We start from the raw sequence: 19,861 nt of genomic DNA, 5'->3' as shown, positions 1-19,861 counted from the left end.
ATGTGGGATGATCCCACTGTTACCAGTGTAGCAGCTGCCCAAATTAGCCCTGACCACCTACTCCTGCATGGAAGTGGACTCTTTATTTCAAAAGTGGCTATTGGGCACATCTTGTCTTGCAAGCAGTTGAGTGCAGTTTCTAAGCCAGAGCCGTCTGGACAGAAGGAGAGCACAATGGCCCAATTATCCAGCCTTAATGAGGTCTGAATCCAATGAGGAGCACCCCGTCACTGGCTCTTTCTTGCAGTGTGGCCAGCCAAACCACAGCAGAGCTGTGGGACCTTGGTAGGAGATGGGCTTGACATCTACCAGATTTTGAGTCCCTGTGAAGACTTCTCTTCCACCTCTGTTGGTTATCAGCTTGTCCGCCACCTCTGAAGCTAGAGGTTTGTAGGGTGAGACAGGGCTGTGAAGAGGCTGGAGTGTGGAGGACTCTTCAGAGGGGCACACCAGCTGCTCTGGATGTGTCCATCATCACTGTTTTATCACTCTGATGTTGCTCTTGGGGTGTCTGGGGCTGGCCTGAAGGGAAAAGGTCTTTGCTTCCCAGTCTGTGAGGAGCAGAGCTTCTGGTTGCGTGCCAGCTTGTGCCTGAACACTGTCATAATGCTGTAGAGAAAAAGTCCAAGCAGCAAAAGGTCTACTTACTTTTATGACCTTGCTGCTGTGGGTGCCTGAGCTGCCATGAATGTTGCAAGAGTAGTGTAGCACACTGGCACCCCATCTCCAGGCCCTGCCACAGATGCCTGCCCAGCCAGCAGAGAAGGAGAAGGTCTTGGGATCATGGTCAGCTATGCTCACTAACCGTGGAGCCGATTAGCTCGATGGCAGATGCTGAGAAAGGGAGGTCAGTACCAACATACGGAGCTGGAGCCCAGGTGTGTGTTTGCTAATCCCCTCTTGGCAGGAAGGGGAGTAGCTCGTTGGGGAAGCGTTAGGGAAAAGCAGTATGGTTTACATGGCTACAGCGAGACAAGCCAGCCCTGGATCTCACAGGACAGGCACCAGTCTACTAGCAAGATCTAGCTGTACTTGCCTGGTATGCAAGTATGCAATACAAGCTGTGGGATCCTGCTGTCTGCATTGTGAAGCCTGTAGTCTTTTGGGGGATCAAGGCTCAACTATTTACATCATGTAGCAAGTCGGGTAAGAACATACTTGTTAAATGTACAGTTGTCCAATTTTTCTCACGATTGCCTGGACTGCAGTTTTGGGGAGGAGGGAAAAGGAGCACAAAGAGAACAACATCAGGAACAAAGTGGCAAGCCATGTTTATGGTTGGTACCTGACCTGCACTCTACCCCATAATCTGTCTCCCCTGGGGTAACTTTGGACATCCCTAACCTCTGAGCCACTTCAAAGAACCACCTTTAAAAAAACTTCCCAAACTAGTGACCAAGCAAACAAGCAAAAATTTCAGCAGCCACAGAAATGTGAGCATAACCCAGCATAGCTCCAGCACTGAAGATAAGTAGAGGCTTCTTAACATTGACTCTCTAGCTGAAGGCCTGAGAAAGGCCTGCCACGCAATCTTCTCCCATCACCATATTCCAAAACCTAAATTATTATTTGTATTACAGTTGTGTCTACAAGTTTTAACCAAGGCTGGGACTCAGCTGTGTTAGATACCATGCTAACTTGAAGTGGAAGATGGTTCCTACACCCCCGTTCAAAACAGCAAGACAAATGTGGAACAGGAGGTAAAAACAGAGCATGACAAAAGACACATGTGCCTTGGGGTGAGTCAGCAGGTCAGGACTGGAGCTTACTACAGACCCCGTGTTCCCTGATATGCAGTCCCGTGCTCCATCATCTGCCTTGGCTTGCTCTTCAGAAGAGGAGGTCAAAGTCAAGCATCGCTGGGGCTTGACTGAGAGTTGTCTGTCTTGGAGAGTTGTCCATAGCAGAATCTCATCTTCCATAGCCCTCAGCTCACATGAGAGTGATGTGGCTTCATGTGCTCCAGTAAGTGGCTGCCCAAATGGAGCACTTGGGACTGCAGGTGGTGTTGGTAGCATCCTACTCCTGTGGCATGCCTTGCTTTGGAGGGGGCAGCCAGTCTCACAGACCTGAAACTCCTGCCTGTCTTTCAGGAGAGGAGCAGGAGATCTGCTGGGGTGCTGGGGGACTGGCAGGTGGAAAGCAAGAGCGTGTGGCTGAAGGGGAAGGAAAAGAGCCAGTTATAACTTCAGTTCTCTCCTGTCAGCTAGTTTTCAGTTGCGGCATCGTGCTTTGAAAGATAACTGGGAGAGCAGGGAGCCAGTGTAATAAAAGTGTTTTGCTTGCAGCGCACAATCCCAAGTAAAACAATCTCATTACGTAAATGTTGCGTGCCTTCTTTCTCGAGGGGCTCTGGGACTGTGCTCCTCCTGCTCTGGAGGCACTGGCTTTCAGGGCACAAGCCAGGGATAAACTCTAACAGACGCTGCTAAGGCCAAGTCCATGCCTTCTGCTGTGGAGAGATTGCTCTCCTCCCCATGGTCAGCAGAGAGGTATCTTCTGCTGTGGGGAGGTGCAGGAGGAGAAATGAGGAGGAGCAGGGGTAGAAGGAGCTGCTCTTCCTGAGAGCTGCAGGCCATGCTGAGTGTGTGGTTGGGGACACACAAGGGTATCCAAAAGCCAACCTGACCCCTGCAGGCACCAGGAGCCCAGGATGGAGCAGCCCTGTGGACACTAATGGCAGGACATGAGCAAAATTTGGCTTGATGGGGTAACTGGGAACTATCTTGCAAGGGGGATAGGATTGCTTCCGTGAAACCTGGGCAGGTTCCTTGACCGCTCCTTTCTTGTCTGACTTACAGTGCTGTTTTGGTGAGCTGGTGGGGATGTATATGCATTCTCTTGTGGCACCTGTGGGAAAGAAGTGGGGAGACTCTCCTGGGGGTGCTGCTCGTGGCCGTGCCCTCCTGCTGCCTGAATAACAGCCTGAACTGCAGTCAGAGGCTCTTTGCTTAGAGGAATGCTTTGAAACATATTGTTTATAATGGCACTGTGTTGCCAAGGGCTCTTTGTGGCTGGATGAAGAGATGACTCCTTGCTCTGCTCTGCAGAGAGAGGAGCCTATCTGAAGCAGGACTCCTCCATTTTGCAAGTGGGTTTGATCTGCCCTCTCCAAGCTAAAAAAATTAGCTACAGATGAGATCTTAGATGAGGTGTTTGGGCCCTTACAGTTTCTTCCTGGCTTAGTCAGCACATTAGGAGTGGGAAGAGCAGTGGGAGATGCCAGACAGCTGCACAACTACAGCCTTTTCTTCTCTGTTGGTCCCAGGTTGCTCCTTGTGCGTGAAAGACTGCAAGGAGATACCAGCATAGCTGTTGCTTTCATTTCTGTCCAGCCGAATTGGGCAGGGTGTGGGATGGAGAAGGTGTCAAAAAATGGGCTTGTGCTACCCATCCCTCCTGGTGCTTAGGGAAAATAATCACATACCTCTCGGTTTTTCCGGGGAGGGAGAACAGGATTGCAGCTGGGACTGCCTGCGTGCCCCTGTTCCCTGCGTGCTGCCTCCCAAAAGGATGCTGGAGCTGCTGCCAGGCTCTCGTACCCTCCTTTCTCCCCATTTTCTGGCTTTAATTCCCTCTCTTCTGCCTCAGGTCCCTCTATGCCAATAACAGTTGCTGGGACTGAGAAAGGCTTGTTGGGCCGTATCCCGGACGTCCCTGTCCTTACTTGTTTTGGGGAAGGCTGATAAGGAACAACTGGGGGTGTCTCCCCAGGCGCCAGCCCGCTGCTGGAGAGGTGCTCCCAGCGGGGTGCTGGCATGTCGGAGCGGGTTTGGGGAGCCCTTGCCCGGGCAGGGTGGCTGCCTGCAGTAGCAGGCAGGGCTCCTGCCCTCCCCAGAGGTTATTCTGGAGAAATAACATCCTTGGAAGGACAGCCACATCTCTCCGGCCCTTCTTTCCCCCGGCTGGTGGATTGGGGCTCGGGGCTTCAAAGGTAATGTTCTCAAGTCTCTGCCAACGTTTCCGATCTCATAACGTTTTGCAAACTGGGAGGGTTTTGTGTTAACTGGTTTCCTTACCGGCAGCCAGAGAAGCAGCTCGGTGGGGCTGGCGGACACGGCGTTGCACTGAGGTGCCAGCATGTGCAAGGGGCACGTAGGCAACGGGCCAAAAAACGAGCTGTTAATGAGCCACAGATCAACAGCTTTATATGGGAGCCTGCTGCCTTGGGCTTCTAGAGCTTTCTGCTGAAGAAATCCATGATAGTGGTAGATAGGAGTTGGGAAGGAAGACCCTAAAATAAAGATCCTTAGAAAGGCACATCTGGGGTGACTCTCAAGAGATCGTCTCTGCCAGAGGCTCCTCATGTTTTTTTCTGAAGGTTTCCTTAACTACTTGGAGGCTGCAAGAAAAGACTCATTTTCCGTGTAACACTCTCGTAGTCGATAGGTAAGACCAGCGGAGGTTTGTCTTTGGCTTTTATAGCCGAGGCTCTCCAGAGGCTTTGCTGGGGTACAAAGCCCCAGAGGCTGTGATGAATGTTTTCCCCTCTTGCACGGGGAAGGACGCTCCCGGCAGATGTTTGTTATCAGCAAAGCAGGGGAACAGACAAACTTCAGCTGGTGAGAAATGCAGAGAGAAATGATCATTGTTTCCCTGTTGGGCTTGCAGAGGGAATTCTGGAAGCTGCTTTTTGTCCCATTGTTACAGTTTATGCTTATACCCATTGTTACAGTTTATATAGCTTCTCTCTGGCATGGGGGACTATTAAATCCTGCAATGTCTTGTGGATGTGGCTATGTGAGAACTGCATGCTTTACCCATCCTGGGGCAGAGTATGCCAACTGCACAACTTGATTTAAAATCATGGAGCAGCATTTCCTCAAAACTGAGGAGTGCTTTTCACCCTAAAAGAGTTTATGGTATTTTCAAAATTAAGAAATCGTCAATAATTTCCCTGTTGGTAATTCTGAGATTGTATTTCTCTTATATAGCGGAGTTTTCCCAGTTGCTACCAGGAGGGGGGAGGTCTTTATTCCTTTCTGTTTCTAATATTGCATTTGTGATCTCTAGCAAGTGACGGTATTTAATGTAATTTGGAGGGTAGGTACTGACTGAGCTGGTCTACAGATGACTTTGCACTGAAGAGTGAAAGTTTTTTCTAGGGGTATTTAGTGCTGTGGGACAGTCACAGACTTCCCTTCTCAAAGAAAGCGTTGACAGTCTCTGTAAGCAATTAGAGATAAATGTCCTTGAGGCAGAGGATGTCTCTTTATTGTAGTTTTTGTAGAGTACCTAATACTGAGGTCTTAAAGGAGTGTCTGTAAATAAGAGAATTGAATACTCTTCATGTTCCTTTACTGGACAGTAATTTAAGGATCTTTGGAAGATCCAAAGAATTTTAATTTTTTTTTTTTTTCCTGGCAGAATAGCGAGCAAATGTCAGAGATATGCTGTGTTCTCCCAGGCTGCTGCTGGGTGAGTCTTTGGAGAGGATGATCTTATCTTGTCTGTGAAACTCCTATGAATGCCTCTCGAGCAAAGGTGATTTTTGCATTAAAAAGAGTTTCTAAATTGATAAAGCAATTCACAGCACAAAACCATCTTAGTCCTTTGTGAAAGAGGAAGAAGTAGACTTCTTGGCTTAGACCATTGCTGGGGCTTTTAAGAATTTCTTGGGCTGGACATTATACGTTAATAGATAGAGAGTAGATATACTTCTGTTCTGCTTCCCCTGTTGTCACCCCCCGGGGCCCTGGGGCTGGTGTCACTGGTTCTTTGTGGTCTCTTTATTGCATACGGTTTTCTCCAAAAATGACTAAATATATAAAACAAGGATTGGGTTTTGGGGTTGGTTTGTTGTGTTTTTTTTCTTCCCCTATTCTAGGACAGACACTGACCACAGTCATGTATTTGTTTTTTCTCCTTTACTTCCAAATGCAGTCACATAACAATAGCCTGGAAAAAAAAAATACTGGAAGTGATTTGGTCGGGAATTTGTTTCCTTTTTTGGGCTACAGGGAGCGGGTTAGCATTTGGGTGAGGAGGCTGGGAGCTCCAAGCCATCTCTTCCAAGGTGGAAAGGGGCTTAAATAGGCACCATCCTGGGTAGAATGAGAAGTACTGTAGGAAGGCAGCCTTTGAGGGGCAAGCACTTACATCGCTCCATGTGCAAGGCCTCAAACTTGGGTCCCCTCTTCTCAGCTGGCCCGAAGATGTTATTTGCTATTCACATAATGGTAAAGTCTTGTACAGATGTTGCTAAACAGGCTTTGTCTGCCGCTGGCAGGCAGGGACAGCTAGAAGAGAAATGCTCCCTCCCGTATCAGGCTTCTTCAGAAGTGGGTGACTGTTTGCTTTCCTTAACAGATTGCTAATAGAAGGTGGTGGGTGGTGTTGTCTTTCTTATTTATTTTATGTAGGATGTCATGACAGATGGTTATTTTGAATGCTGTCCGCAGCTGTAGAAACTGATTGCTTTCTAAACCAAGTTGACTAGGAAGGAGGCATGGGAGCTGATGAGACAGAATGATCTGCAAAAGAGGAAAATCGGTCAGAGTGCCAGTTGGCTGGGTTCTCTCATCTCTCTCCTGAGGAGCAGGAAAAGAAGTATTTTGGAGACAGGGTTGGGATATACGTTTTCAGTGTCTGGATCTTTGGGTCTTGGGAGGTGGTATGACTGTTTGCAAGGAATATGAATGGTTGTCAAGTGGGTGACTGCTGCACTGGTCAGGAGAGTGGTTGTTAAAATCTCAAACGCAATGAAACCTTGAAATTTTATCGTTGGTTCAGTGGATTTGATCCTTTCAAGAGGGAAAGCAAAAGCAAGTGGAGCTTATGCATACTGGAGAAAGAATACCATCTGATAAGTGCTAGACCAGTAGGTAAAGTTTTCAAATCGCAGTAGATTTCCTTAAAGTATTTATTTATTTATGGCTTTGCTGAAAAAATTTCAACCAGCTGTGTTTAAAAATATAACAGTAATGAGATACTTAAAAAAGGAGTTAATCTCTCCCTCTCTTTGACACGCTGCAGAGCGCCAGCTGTAGCGCAGGCGGGCCCTGGGGAATCAAAATGGCAGAGCCCTGCGGCCTGCGAGCCAAAGTCACACCTTGGGAAGCCAAAACCTGGAGGGAGGCACCAGCCTGCGGCAAGTCACAGGGATGCTGGAGGGGTGACCTTTTGGCCATCCACCAGGGGCAGCAGGTTCAGCCTGCCCAGCTCTTCAGGGCTCCCCAAATCTCCTGCAGCCCCCCAGCTGGTCGCCCTAAGGGCAGCAAGACCCAGTTTTGTCTGTGCTGCTGGGAAGCCTTGAACTGTCTCTGACAGCCCCGATGGGGAAATGCTGGAATGAGGAGGAGGGGAAACCAAGGACTTTTGTACTGAGGGAACAAAAAACATCCTCTGCGTGTCCCTGGGTTCAACTATTACAGACTCTCCAAATTGGACTGTTTTTTTGTTTTGCTTTTAAATGCTTCTTTAGCCAATGTGATATATTTTATTTTTTTGGCTGGAGGGTGTCTCTTTGAGAGATAGAACCAGTCTGGGCTCTTCATTTGGTCCATTAAGCTTATCCACAGAGTATGCACAAACCCTCTCCTCCAGGATGCATTTCCTCTAGGATTCCTTGTGGCTTTCCAATGGCCAAGTCTTCCTGCTTGATAGTGAAGTTGGAAAGGCTAGCAAGGGCAGGCCAGCTGTGCTGTGTCCTCCAGCCCTTCACCAACGGGGGCTCCGTGTGGGGTGGGGGAACACTGGGAGGGCTACAGCTATGAGAGTGGTGGAAAATGTATGTGGTGATTGGCAGGAAAACTGTTTTGAGGAAGAAGACGTCTCTTCTGATGATGGTGGGATAGCACATGGTGCACTGGAAAGGTAAAGTTAGATTTGTTCCTAGATGGAGGATTGTGTGAAGAAGGCTTGTCTCCTCTGGGCCTACTGGTTTGAGCTTCAAGATGATATATCATAAGAGAAGAATCTTCTCTCCCCACTGTTTCCTTTTTCCACCACTGGTAGCTAATCAAGATTCAATTTTAATGACTTCCCTCCACTCTCTCTGCTTCCTCTCCCCCTGCCCCACACATGCCTCTTTTTTTTTATATTTTTTTTTAATGCATTTCTTTTTGGCAGAAGTTGAAACGCAAGAAGCATTTGGACCAAGATGAAACCAGTGGAGGAGCATGTTGGGCAGTGCAGTGCTTTGTTCTGAGTTCAGGGGGAGAAGAGGGGGAAGCGAGGGGGGGTGGGATGTCATTTCCCAGATGGGGACCCTGCCAAAGATGTTCTTGCTTTGGAAAGCAAAGAGCGACTTTTGAGGCTATACCAGGTTTAACCCTTTGTTATCCCACTTCTGCTGTGCAGGGAACCCCCCCTAGTCCTGGTGCTATAACCGGACCGTGTTGTGTTACATGGCCCAAGTGACCTGAATGGTCTCTATCCAAATTCTACTGTTGTGACTAAGTGCTAGTGACAGCCTGAAGTTCTTGTTGCCATAATGAGAAATCTGCATTTGTCTGTGAGGGTCCAGAACCAGCATGATTGCTGTTTGAAAAACAAAATCAGCATTTTCCTCACAGGGGGCTGGGACTGCTGTGCTGTTTCCTGCCCTGCCCAGGAGCACCTGGTGGGATTTGGGATGCTGCTGAACTGTGCTTCAGCTGTTCTCATCGGGGGGCAGGCAGTACTTTTGCCTCGTGATGTGCAAGATGCTTGGGAAACACCTTGTCCTCTGGCCAAGGGAGCCCTGCACTGCTGAGATGGGGGAAGCAGGGAGCCCTGGCTGTGGATAGCTCGTGATTGAGCTGCGGGCTGCTGGGAGGTCACAGTAATTAACAATAGAACGAGAGGGAACAGCTTCAAGCTCCAACAGGGTAGGTTTAGATTGAACATTAGGAAGGAATTTTTCACTGAAAGAGTAGTCGGGCATTGGAACAGGCTGCCCAGGGAGGTGGTGGAGTCACCATCCCTGGCTGTGTTTAAGGGCCGTTTAGATGCGGTACTGAGGGATATGGTGTAGGGGAGGACTATGTAGAGTAGGGTAGATGGTTGGACTCGATGATCCCAAGGGTCTCTTCCAACCTCAATGATTTTATGATTCTATGATTCCTCTCTGTTTTGAGCCAGTCTTCTGTGTGAGAAAATTGTGTTCTTGGAGGGTATGGGGATGAAAAACCTCCGTAGGCATGTACAGCTGTATTTGTGACTGCCTGGGGCCATAAATACTGCGTGGTGCCTGGGCTGCTGATTTAATTGCCCCAGGGCTGTTGGATGGTAGCAAACTGAGAGTGAGGATAAGGAGGGAAGCAGAGAAGGGAAAGTTAAAGCAACTCTTATCTCTTAATGAAGATATTTTCCAAGTCATAAATAATTGGAGCACTTGTGTCAGGACTCAAGGAGGTCATGTACCTCCTGACCAAAAAAACCCAAGGGTTTGGGTCTGTGGTGCTGGGGTCTTTGTTGGTATACAGATACAGCCTCTTCAATCTGGATAGGGTTCTTCCAAGACCACCACCTTCTTCTCTCAGAGCTGGAGAGGACTAATGCTGCATGCATAAAATGCATAAAGTGCCTTTGTGTAAACCCAGGCAGAGTCACTGTTCACCACAAACCTGCAAACCCTTTCTTCATGAAGACCAGCAGTCTCTCTGGGCCTCTCACAGTCCCTTTTATCCAGCTGGGGAGATAACAGCTTTCTGAATTCCTCCATGAACCTCCTGAATGTGAATGCTACCTTCAGCTCCAGAGAAGGTGTTGGTAACTTTGGGCTGGAGACCACAAACTTCCTCTTCCCAGCAGCTTTGGCTGGAGGGTGTTGAATTTTTGGTGACTTGCACAAAGTGCAGCTGGCCCCAGATGTGCTGAGCGGTAGTCATAGCAGCACCACTGTGAGTGCATTGGTGGCCAGTGACTAATAAAGAAATGATGCATATGATGCAGGCCTTGAAATGTGCTTTGTGTCTTGCACACTTCTTTCTAGACAGCCAAAAGAGGTCTGATCTGTGGGAAATTAATGTAACACTGCTCTGGAGTCACTCACAGTGCTGAGGTGTGGGAGAATAGGGGTATGCAGACAGAAGATGTGTGTGCATGGTCACCTGTGATGGGTTTCAGCTTTATTTTTCGACGTGCAATCTTGAATGCTTTCCCATGGACGTCAGTAGGCCTGGTTGGAAATTGCACAACTTACTGCACAGTATGTCTGAACTTGCATGTATTTCGTCCCTTTTTTTTGGATCCCTTAAGTCATCCATGTATGCCTTTCAGCAGTCTTGCTAACCATGGGTGGGAAGCACTGACTGATGCATAGGCACTTGGATGGGAAGCAGAAGACCAATGTTTCCATCCCTTGCTCCACTGCTGACTGTGTGCCTAAAAGAAACTTCCTTTGTCTCTTGGAGGTCTCCTTTCCTCCTGCTCATTGGCTTTAGCCAACTTAAATAAAAAGCACAGAGAGTGGCCATGGCCTTTGTGCAACCACAGAGCACCCCTGGTTTCAGGGATGGGATCAGCCAAACTGCCCTTAGATCTGTGGTGTGTTTGGCTTGATATTTACCATGTTCCCTGTAAGCATGGTAAATACCACCACAGGCTTCTAGGTAACAACAGGACTGAAAAAAATATGTAAAATGTGTCAAGACTAGGTTGGATGGGCCTTTGAGCAACCTAGCCTAGTGAAAGGTGTCCCTGCACATCGCAGGGGGGTTGGAACTCAATGATCTTTAAGGTCCCTTCCAACCCAAACCATTCTATGATACAAATAGCTGTTGAGTATCACTTGTTGTCTTGGAGGATTCCCTTCAGCCTAGAGTTTGGCTTCATTTCACTTGTCCAGGTGGTTGCATGCTTACGTATGTGCTGCAGGAAAGTGTCCATTGAACCCACACAGACTTCTATACCCACACCTACCCAGGTTTGCAAATCCTGTGCTGAATGAAAATATTTTGAGGGTATGAATTGCTCTTTGTTCATCTAACTTGGTGGTGGGTCTTCCTGTAGTATTTCAGCCCCTTGGCTTCACTTGTGCCTGCTGATGGGCTCAGTTGGACTGGGACAGCCGATCATAGGGCATTTGCAAACAGTGCCACATGGACTCCACTGCTGCTGCTTCTCTGTTTACTTAGTTCTTGGCAGCTGCATGTTTGAATGTTTGCTTGACAAACACTTTCCCTGGAGTCTGTGATTACAGAAAGCTTAGTCTGACAAACCTCACTGAATTATCCTGTTCTCTGTTGTCAGTAATCTCTTGGTTGCTGTCTCCCTTAACCACAATATTTTGTGTGTGGTGCAAATTCGTTTTTGGTTTTTTTTTTCACCCTTGTTGTAATGAGCGTGCCCCTCCCTGCTTGGTTCGGTTACTGAGGCTGTATCCCCAGGATGCTGACATCTGTGTTTTACTAATCCAGAAATCCTGAGGCTACCAGGAAGCCGTACAGATAATAAGACTGCATACCTGTCTAGCACCTTTCATCTGAGAATCTGAAATTGTCTGACTCATCTTACTGCTTGTACCAGCTGGGATTTGCTTTTCCTGTTTTTGCAACCCAGGAAGCTGAGACATGCGGTAGGGGTATATTTTGTCCAATAGATGAAGAAGTGATTGCATAAATCTGGTGTCATAATCTCCATGATTATGAGTTTCTATCCCTCTTTGTCTCATAATACCTAATTTGCACCCAAAAGGAGAGAGATCAGAGTGGTTGGTTGGTTTCAAGCAGCAATCCACAGGTTTTTTTTTTTTGGTGTGGTTTTTTTTTTTTGGCTCCCCAGTAAATTCCACCCAAGAACAAAAAGGCAATTGCAAGATTTCTCCACGGTAAGTTACCTTCCTTGGCTGGGATCAGGTGTCTCATGTGGGTCACGGGAAGGAAGATACCCCAATGTCACCTCTTGTTGTCAGTCTGGTGGTTTGGAGCGATGCTGAGGGACAAGTGTTAACCGTGGGCCCAGGGAGAGGGAAAAGATCTCGCTGTGTTTCAGGGGTGGTAAGGAGACTGGTGGAAACATGTCTGCAGGTGGTTGGGTGGTCAGCCTGGACTGTTAATCTGTCCAGCTGCTGGCCTGTTTGGGATGAGATCCAAGACCAGGTAGGACACTGCTGCTTTTCTTGCCGCCTCCAAACACAGCCGAGCACCTTCCAAGCTAACCTGGGCTGCTTTATGGTTTTGGGTGGAAACCACAAGCCAACCACGTCAAATCGCTGGATTCGACCCCAAACCAGGCATAGCGCATGAGCTTCTGCTTCGTTCCGCTTGGAGACGACTGGGAGGGGAGGGAGATGGAGGAAAACCTGCATGGATCTGGCACTGATGTAAGGACATAGATGATCCATTCCTAATGCCTTCAATGCCATTCCCATGTCTAGATCAGAACGGCAGGGGCAGAGTTATACCTGAGCTGACACCCCCTGGGGAGCTTGGGTGTAAGAGGAGGGATATTTTGACTGAAACACTTCCAGAAAGGGACAGTTGAGAGGTGGGGGGAAGAAATTTTTAAAAAATAATAAATAAAAAAAATGAGGAGGATTAGGGTGAACGTGTGCCCTCTATGTATGTAATCTCAGCTGAGGTGACAGCAAAGTTGGGTCAGTGTTTCCCTGCGCTTTAGGCCCCTGGAGTATAGTGTACATGGGGGCTAAGAAACCCTCGGGAAGAGGTGGGGGGGGGGGGCAATTGTAAGTCCCAGGAGGTAAAAGCGTGTTTATTTTTCACGTCTGGCATCGGAACGTGCTAATTCTGCCTGGGAGGGAGGGCAAGCGCGTGCAAAAACAACCCGGCTCACTAGGAAAGGGGTGGGGGAGCGTGATGCCAAATAGCTCGGGGAAATGCTGCTTTAGGCTTATCTCTCCCCTCCGCATCCACGCAGGGCACCGGCTGGGCACCCCTACCTACTGACACCCCCCCTTTGCCACCCATGGCCGTGTGCCAGGGTTTCCTAAAGCACCCCCAGCTCCCTGCCCTGCGCTCCTTCTCCCCCCCCTCTCCTTTCCCCTTCTCCCCGGTGCTTTTATTCCTTTCCCAAACGGCGTATGCCAAATCCGACTTCACAGCTGGCTCCGCTCCACGTGTTTGTTTTCTATGCCTGCGCGGCGCTCGCCAGCTCCGGTGGCGGAGGGGGGGAGAGAAAGAGAGAGAGCAGGGGTGGTGGGGAGGGAAACAGGAGCAGGCTGCTGCTTTCCAAGCCCTTATTTGTTTAAAGCTTAAGCCTGTTTGAGAGAGAGCCTTTTTGGAGTGAGGGGTAAGTGGCAAGGGGTGGGATGCGGGGGCGGTGGGGGGGAGGACGGGGGGGACGGAGAAAGTAAACTGCGCGTCAAGGAAAGCAAACTTTGCAGCTGGAGCTGCTGCTGGTGCTTAGTGTGTGAAGGGCCCGGGGAGGTGCCTCCAGCTCTGTTCTTGCACTCGCGAGTGCAAGTGGAAACAGGTAAAGAGAGGGGAGTAGGCGATGGGTCCGCGCCATGCCCCCTCGGTGGGTGCGCAGGCACTGCTGCCTGCTGGGCATTGCCACCATGGTTGCATCAAACACCAGTGTGGGTGCTGGTCACGGCTCTCACCAGCGTGTCCTGATGGCTGGCTGGGGTGTGGGCAGGTGGACCTCCCTTCCCCAGGCTCTGGGGCAGCAGCGTGGTGCCCCTGCGGCAGGTTTCCCATCCTTTTGTCCTGGAGCATCCCCTTGCAGAGAGGGAGAAACCAGGTGCTGGCCCTGCCCATCTCTTCAGGGTGATGCGAGGTCTTGCTCCATCATCTCCTGCCCATGTTTGGGTTGCTGTTCTCAACTGGGCCATCATCTTCAGAAAGGCGTATTTATCGTTGGGATGATAAATGAGGCAAATGATGTGCAGAAAAAATATTTTAAAAAAATCCAAGAGATGCAGCAGTCTCCTCTTCATCTCTGGGGCAGGGGAAATCTGTCACCCATCTCAGGACCCTGCTGCGAGTGTGTCCCCCACCATTTTTCACCTCCAGGTGGGCCTGGAGGGATTTGGGGATTTTGGAGCAGCTGCTGGTCACAGCAGGAAGGAGGGCTGCGGCTCAGCCCATCTGGGTGTTGGCACTCAGCGCCAGGCCCCCGCACCCCACCTAGGCATTTGGCACCAGCCAGAGCATTTTCTGTGGGCAGTCATTTCTGTCCCTTTGTTTTGCTGGCCTCGAGCTTCCTCTTGTGTTTTCTGGAGTAGTGACATGTCTTCCAGGGGAAATTTGTCCCAGCAGAGAGTCCTAGAGGCTTTTGACCTGCTCCCATAACCAAAATGATTATTGTTAGTGAAAAGCATTTAAGTGACAGCTATAGAGAGTAAAAACTCGGATTTATTCCCCAATTTATGAGAGAGAGAAAATAACCCCAACTTTTAAATACCATCTTCAAAGGACAAGAAAAATGGGTTTGTGCTCTTTTGCATCCCAACCAGAAAGCATTGCTGAAAGGAGTGCAAACGAGAAGGCAGTTTCTCTTTATGGTGGTGATGGGGATGTCTCTAAAGCCAGCCATCTGGGGATTAAACTTTGTATTGACGTTACTGGCGAGCACTTTGTCCTGTCTCTTTTGTATGCTCTTCTGGATTTTGATGTCAACTGTGTTAAACTAGCCTTGTGCTTCTTAATGCGGTTTCTGGGCCTGCTCCCGTTGAAGTCATGGCAAAGATCAGGCTGATTTTGGAGACGGCAGAATCAAGCCCTCCGTTAGGATCTTCTGGATGCGTTGTTTCAGCAGGTATTTCTGCTGTGCTGGCTTGTATTTAACTTAATTTTGATCAGGTTTTTTTTACTGCAGCTGTTGTAAGTGCCCCTGCTCTTTAAATACACACTGGAAGAAGGCTTGAAAGCTAGGAAAGCTACCAAAGTCTTCACTCTGCTCCAACAGGAAAATTTCCCCATTGCAACTTCCCCGAAGGAAGTGTCACTGACAGTTTCTGTGGGCTTTTCTAGTTTGTTTTTTTTGTTTGTTTCTATGTTTGTTTCACTCTATTATTGTTCCTAATTGGACATGGACAAGATTTTTCTGTTGTTTGTAGACAAAGATGATTTTTTTTTAAAATTATTTTTTATCTGGAACTTGGAGGTATTTCATATTTAAGCATCTAAAGAAGTGGGCTGCTCTCAAAAAGCATCCGTAGCTGCTGTCTCTCTGGTTTGTGATCCGCTCTGCGAACAAGAGCTTCCAAGACCCAGTTCAGAGGTGGCCATAGCTGTCAAACCCACCAAAATGCTCCCTGCTCCCCAGGTTCTCCTGCAGCGTTTCATGCAGGTGCTGTCCGGGGGTGTTTGTCTGGTACCCCACTCCTCTGTGCGTTGGTTTATATTATTCGGATTCTGCTTTCAGAGAGAGGCGTGTTTCATCTGGTGGTTACCAGCATGAATGGACGCTGTGATATTTATTGTCTGTCCTGTTGCAAGCCTGACCCCATCACAAGACAGAGACAATAAAACGGAGATCAGTCTCTTCAGGGCAGCTCAGTGTCACACCTTTGCTGTGATTTGTGGTCCTCCTTCCCTGGGGCCTGTTGCTAACCGCTGGGCCAGCTGCAGAGAGGCCCTAGGGTGATATTAGGTATCACAGGATGCGGGATTTATAGCGTTGCTGCCACATCAATGGTGAAATGCTTGCTTTGGTCAGCGTGGTAGTGTCCTGCAGCCAGGGGTGGTGAGGGCTGGCTGCATGTATGTGCTCCCCAAGAGCTGCTGGGGGGAGCAACAGAGAGCAGAGCTCAGCAAAAACAGCTTCGGAGGAGAGTATCCTGCTCTCCCCCTGGAAAAATGTTGTTTTCCTGGGACCAGAATACACTATGGAAGTGCGTCTGTTGATTAAACTTTTGTCTTGGAGCAGGGTAGAGTTGCTTGTGAGAGCAGGAGTGGTTTCTTGCTGCCATGAGAAACCCACGTTTAAACAAAGTGGAAGAGTGGCATCTGGGGAGGGAGAGATTTGCTTGTGATGTGGCAGCCCCAGGTAACAGCCCCTGCTCTGAGGAAGGCAGGGCGAGGGCTTGAGCCTGGGCTCGCATGTGGCGAGTGAGCCCTGGCACCGCCTGCTCCTTGCCTGCCCAGCCCCTGCAGCACCCCGGTAAGGAAATCAGCCAGCATCCCAGCTACCCCATTTCTCCTTCTTTCTTGACCCCCTCATCTCAATTTAATTTTTCAGCATTTTCCTTTCTGCCGCCTTTTTTCCTCACTTCCCTTTGGTGTCTCGCAGAGCTTTTGCCCGGCATTACTTTCCCTGCGTCTCCCGGTCCTGCCTCCTTTCTGACCTCTCCCTAACCCGAGAGGCAATTAGAGCCTCAACCTCAGACTTCAAGTTTTGGGTTTGGTTTTTTTGTTGTTGTTGTTGTTTGGAAAGGATGAGAAGGGAAAAACAAAAGCAGTGCCCTGACTAATGTAAACTAGCCACAGGCACATCTGTGCCTGGGCGATGACGGCTCCTGGTGGGAACTGCCCATCCCTCCCAGCCCTCTCCTTGGCCGCAGTTGCTGACAAGGAGGGGAACAACCTGACACTTGGCTTGTGTTGGTGTGGGATTCGGGGCGGTGGAGCCCAAACCAGAGCCAGCAGCATCACCCGGCGCTTGCCGCCCGTCCTGTGGGTCCCACAGTGCCAGCCCCCAGGAGAGCCATCCCCTGGGCTTTCCTCCCCCAGAAGCATGCTTTGACCTGCTGTGCAAATAGGAAAAGGTGGAGATAGGTGGATTTTGTTATCACTTGTATCAAATGGCCTAAAGTTGAATAACTTTTCTAGGCAGTGGTGTGAAGTCTCTAGGACATGGGGTACTTTTTGCTCTGTGCTTAGTATGACGTGTGCCTGCAGCTCTGGCTGCATCGATGCTGATCTCTGGCTCTAGTTGTGATGTGGATGATGAAGTGGGTATTGTCTTCATGTGGCAACAGATAGGATGCTTGAGTTGACAGGCTAGCGATACAGTGCAGTAAATTCCTCTGCTTTTAAGACTGAAGGTGGGTTTTCACATCACACTTGTGTCAGTGGGTGACCCTTTTCCGGCTGCTTCCTCTGCAGTGTTTCTCACCGCAAAAATGCCATGTTGTCCCATTGCAAAGCACCAGGTAAGTCAGGCTTTCTTGCTGCATTGTGAACGGAGTTTGTTGCAGACATGGGGAAACTGAAAACACTCCAGAGTGGGTAACTGTCTCCTTAAGTGTGTGGCTATATTGATGTGGTTTTCCAAGGGGATCCTGACCCTTTCTTGGGACACCAACTTTAGCATAAGAGTAGGTTGAGCTGCAATCCGGTATACACTTGGTTGTGGTCTCACTGGACCTTGATATCAGCAATTCTACTGATTCCTTCATGTTTGACACTGAACTTCCCAGATGCTTGACCTGCACCCCTCTGTAAGCACTGGAGATGTGTGCTCCCTTTGGGAGTACTCAGCTCTTTAAATTAGGACGTTGGGTGGGAGGTTGGAGAGCCCACAGGTGGATCAAGGATGAAGAGGATGGGGGAGTGTGGAGGAAAAGTTGGTCTAAAGCTATGGTAGCTCTTCCAGGTTGGGACCAAAGCTGGACTGAGCCTCGATTATGGCTTTCAGCTGGAGAGGCATCCTGTCCTGTCCACGGGGGCAGCCCCAGTGACGGCTGTGGGGCTGCTTTCCCCCCTCGCACGCTTGGGAGAAGGAGCCAGCGAGCAGCCAGCAGCTCCGGGCTTGTTGCAGCAACAACATCTGTTTCCTAGGTGCACTTTGTTTCTGAAGAGGCTGCGCAGCACGCTCCATCTGCGCCCTTCTCTCTCCTTTTTTTTTCTTTTTCTTTTTTTTTTTTTCTTTTTTTGTCCCTTGTGCCGCGTTCGGCAGCCGAGGATGGAGGCACTTAAGGGGAGGCGAGCGCTTCCCCGGGAGGATCCTGCGCCAGCCTCCGTGCCAGCGCTGGCCGCTGGGCTCTTTCCGCCCCAAGCAGCATTGTCAGCATCTTGACAGCTGGCCGGCTGCATGCTTATTAGTTGCTCCTTTTCCTCTTGCCCTCCACCTCTCCTTCGCCCCTCTAAACCACCTCCAACCCTCTCCCTTCCCCCTTCCCGCTCCTGCCCCGCTGCCCGGCCGGCCCTTCGGGGAGCCCCCAGCCTCTCCAGATTAGAGCTCTCCAGGGACTTGGTCCTTTTTGAAAGGAAGAAAGAAGGGGGGGGTGAAGGAAGGAAAAAAAAAAAACAGAGGGGGGGGAAGGGGGAGAAGGAGGGGAGGAAAAAAATTTATTAAAAAAAAAAAAAAGAGAGAGAGAGAAAAGAAAGAGGGGGAACAGAAGAATGAAAACAGACCCAAGGGGCAATAGTCCCTCGAGCCATTTCACTGCATTACAATGAATATGGACTCTATTAAGCTCCGTTCTGCCTGTTAGTGTTTCCCAGGGCAACACAGCTCCCATATGGCAAGCATGCAGCAGATTAGGGTAGGCCTCCGGGCTTCATTGAGGGCCCGAGGCTTGACTGGCAGTTGAACCCCATCCTTCCCCCCCCCTCCTCACACTTGACACTGCCTGTGTTTATCTAAAGCAAAAAGGGCCGGGGTGGGAGAAGGGGGCATTTGGGGGGTTATTGTCCCGGGCAATGGGAGAGGGCAGGGAGAGGGATGGGGGGGGTGACGAGGGAGGGCGGTGGGATGGAGGAGAAAGGGGGTGGGGGGGGCGCAGCCCCTCATACATATTCAGGAGGGGTCTTGAATGGGCAGAGGAGAAATAAAGCAGATGGAATTCATGTTAAAGAACAGCCACAATCGCCCTCCAAAAACAAGGAGAGAAAAGCGGGCAGCCTTAAAGGAGCGTAGGGAGCAGCGTTTATCCAATTAGCAGGGTTGTCAAATTGAATTTACTCAGAATGGAGGGGGAAGCCGGGGGGGAAGGAGGGAAATTAAGTGTCTAGGGCATGGGGGGGAGCATGATATTGAAGAAAGGACTCGGGTTTTCTTTCTTTCTTATGCTTTAGCCTTGTCTTTTCAAGGGCTGGAGCTGTTTTCAGGGCGCTCCGAGGGGCGGCCAGAGCCGGCGTGCATACTCTGTTTTAGCACAGGGCTCCTCTCCTGGTGGCTGGGGGAAAAGGGAGGCGCATCCCGCGGGACAAGGCCATCCTGGCATCCCTGGCCCTCCTGCAGCAGGACTGTCTCAGGCCGGTGGGTTCAGCCACCCAGGGACCACCGTGCCACAGGCATCACCTGCGGTGCCACCGCCGCGGTGTCGCCGGGGAGCTCGTGGCTGGCACGAGGGTGGCATTTCCTTCCTCAAGCGGCCTCGTGCTCGCTGGCTGATGAGAAATGTCAGTGTGAAGGAGTCCCCGGCGCTTGGCAAAGCCGGCCTGATCAATGCCCGCTGGAAAGGGGCACTCATTTCGCAGGAACCGTGGGGTGGAGAGGTGCCAGAAAACGCAGGCGTTGTGTCTTTGGGGGTGCGAGCAGAAGTCAGACAAGTGATGGGAAGGCTTTGCATCCTGTGGCTAATTCGAAGGCAGCGTGCCCGGTCTCCTCCCTGGTGATACTGCAGGCGGCTGTGGAAAGGAGCTGCCCCGGGCAGTAGCTTTGTCTCAAGGAAGATGGAAAAAAAAAAAGTTACAGAGATCCCACGGAGTGGTTTTTTTTTGTTTGTTTGTTTCTGGTTGGGTTTGCGTGAGCAGTTTTGTTAAAGGAAGAAGAGCTGGTTTACCTGTGAGTTGAGTTTATTTTTTTAGAGAAGTGTCTATTGCCACCGAATTGCTCAGGACTTGCTTGGAAAAAATCTGTGGTTCTATTTTAGGGTCACCCAGTGCCTAAGCGCAGTTTGTAGTTTGTGGGCAAACTCACTCGTCTGCGTGGTGGTGGTGCCATGCCAGGTTCTGCTCTGGATTATTTTCCTTGTCCCAACTATAAGCATGAATTTATCCCAGGCTTTCTCTGTTGTGGCTTCTTGATGGACTCGCTGAGCTCACAAGTAGCCAGTATGAGAGTCTTTTGTGCCTAATCACTTTAA

The 19,861-nt window shown here is 49.8% G+C and overlaps 1 protein-coding gene across 5 annotated transcripts in view; it reads left to right on the top strand.

Moving 5' to 3' along the window:
- The window catches only part of BOC (BOC cell adhesion associated, oncogene regulated), a 58,266-nt gene that overhangs the window by 7,064 nt on the left and 31,341 nt on the right, over positions 1-19,861 (top strand). The window contains exon 1 of one of the 5 annotated variants that reach the window (XM_014957237.1): positions 5,404-5,418. The exons of the other annotated variants lie outside the window; for them this stretch is intronic. The gene's annotated coding sequence lies outside the window, so the exon portion shown is untranslated. Of the gene's footprint in view, positions 1-5,403; positions 5,419-19,861 lie in introns of those variants that run through there. 5 annotated transcript variants of the gene reach the window in all.

This window comes from Calidris pugnax, unplaced genomic scaffold (assembly GCF_001431845.1).
Source record: "Calidris pugnax isolate Ruff unplaced genomic scaffold, ASM143184v1 scaffold225, whole genome shotgun sequence".
Classification (NCBI taxonomy): domain Eukaryota; kingdom Metazoa; phylum Chordata; class Aves; order Charadriiformes; family Scolopacidae; genus Calidris; species Calidris pugnax.
The sequence above is the reverse complement of the archived record's forward strand: the minus strand, read 5'-3'. Positions and strand labels throughout refer to the sequence as shown.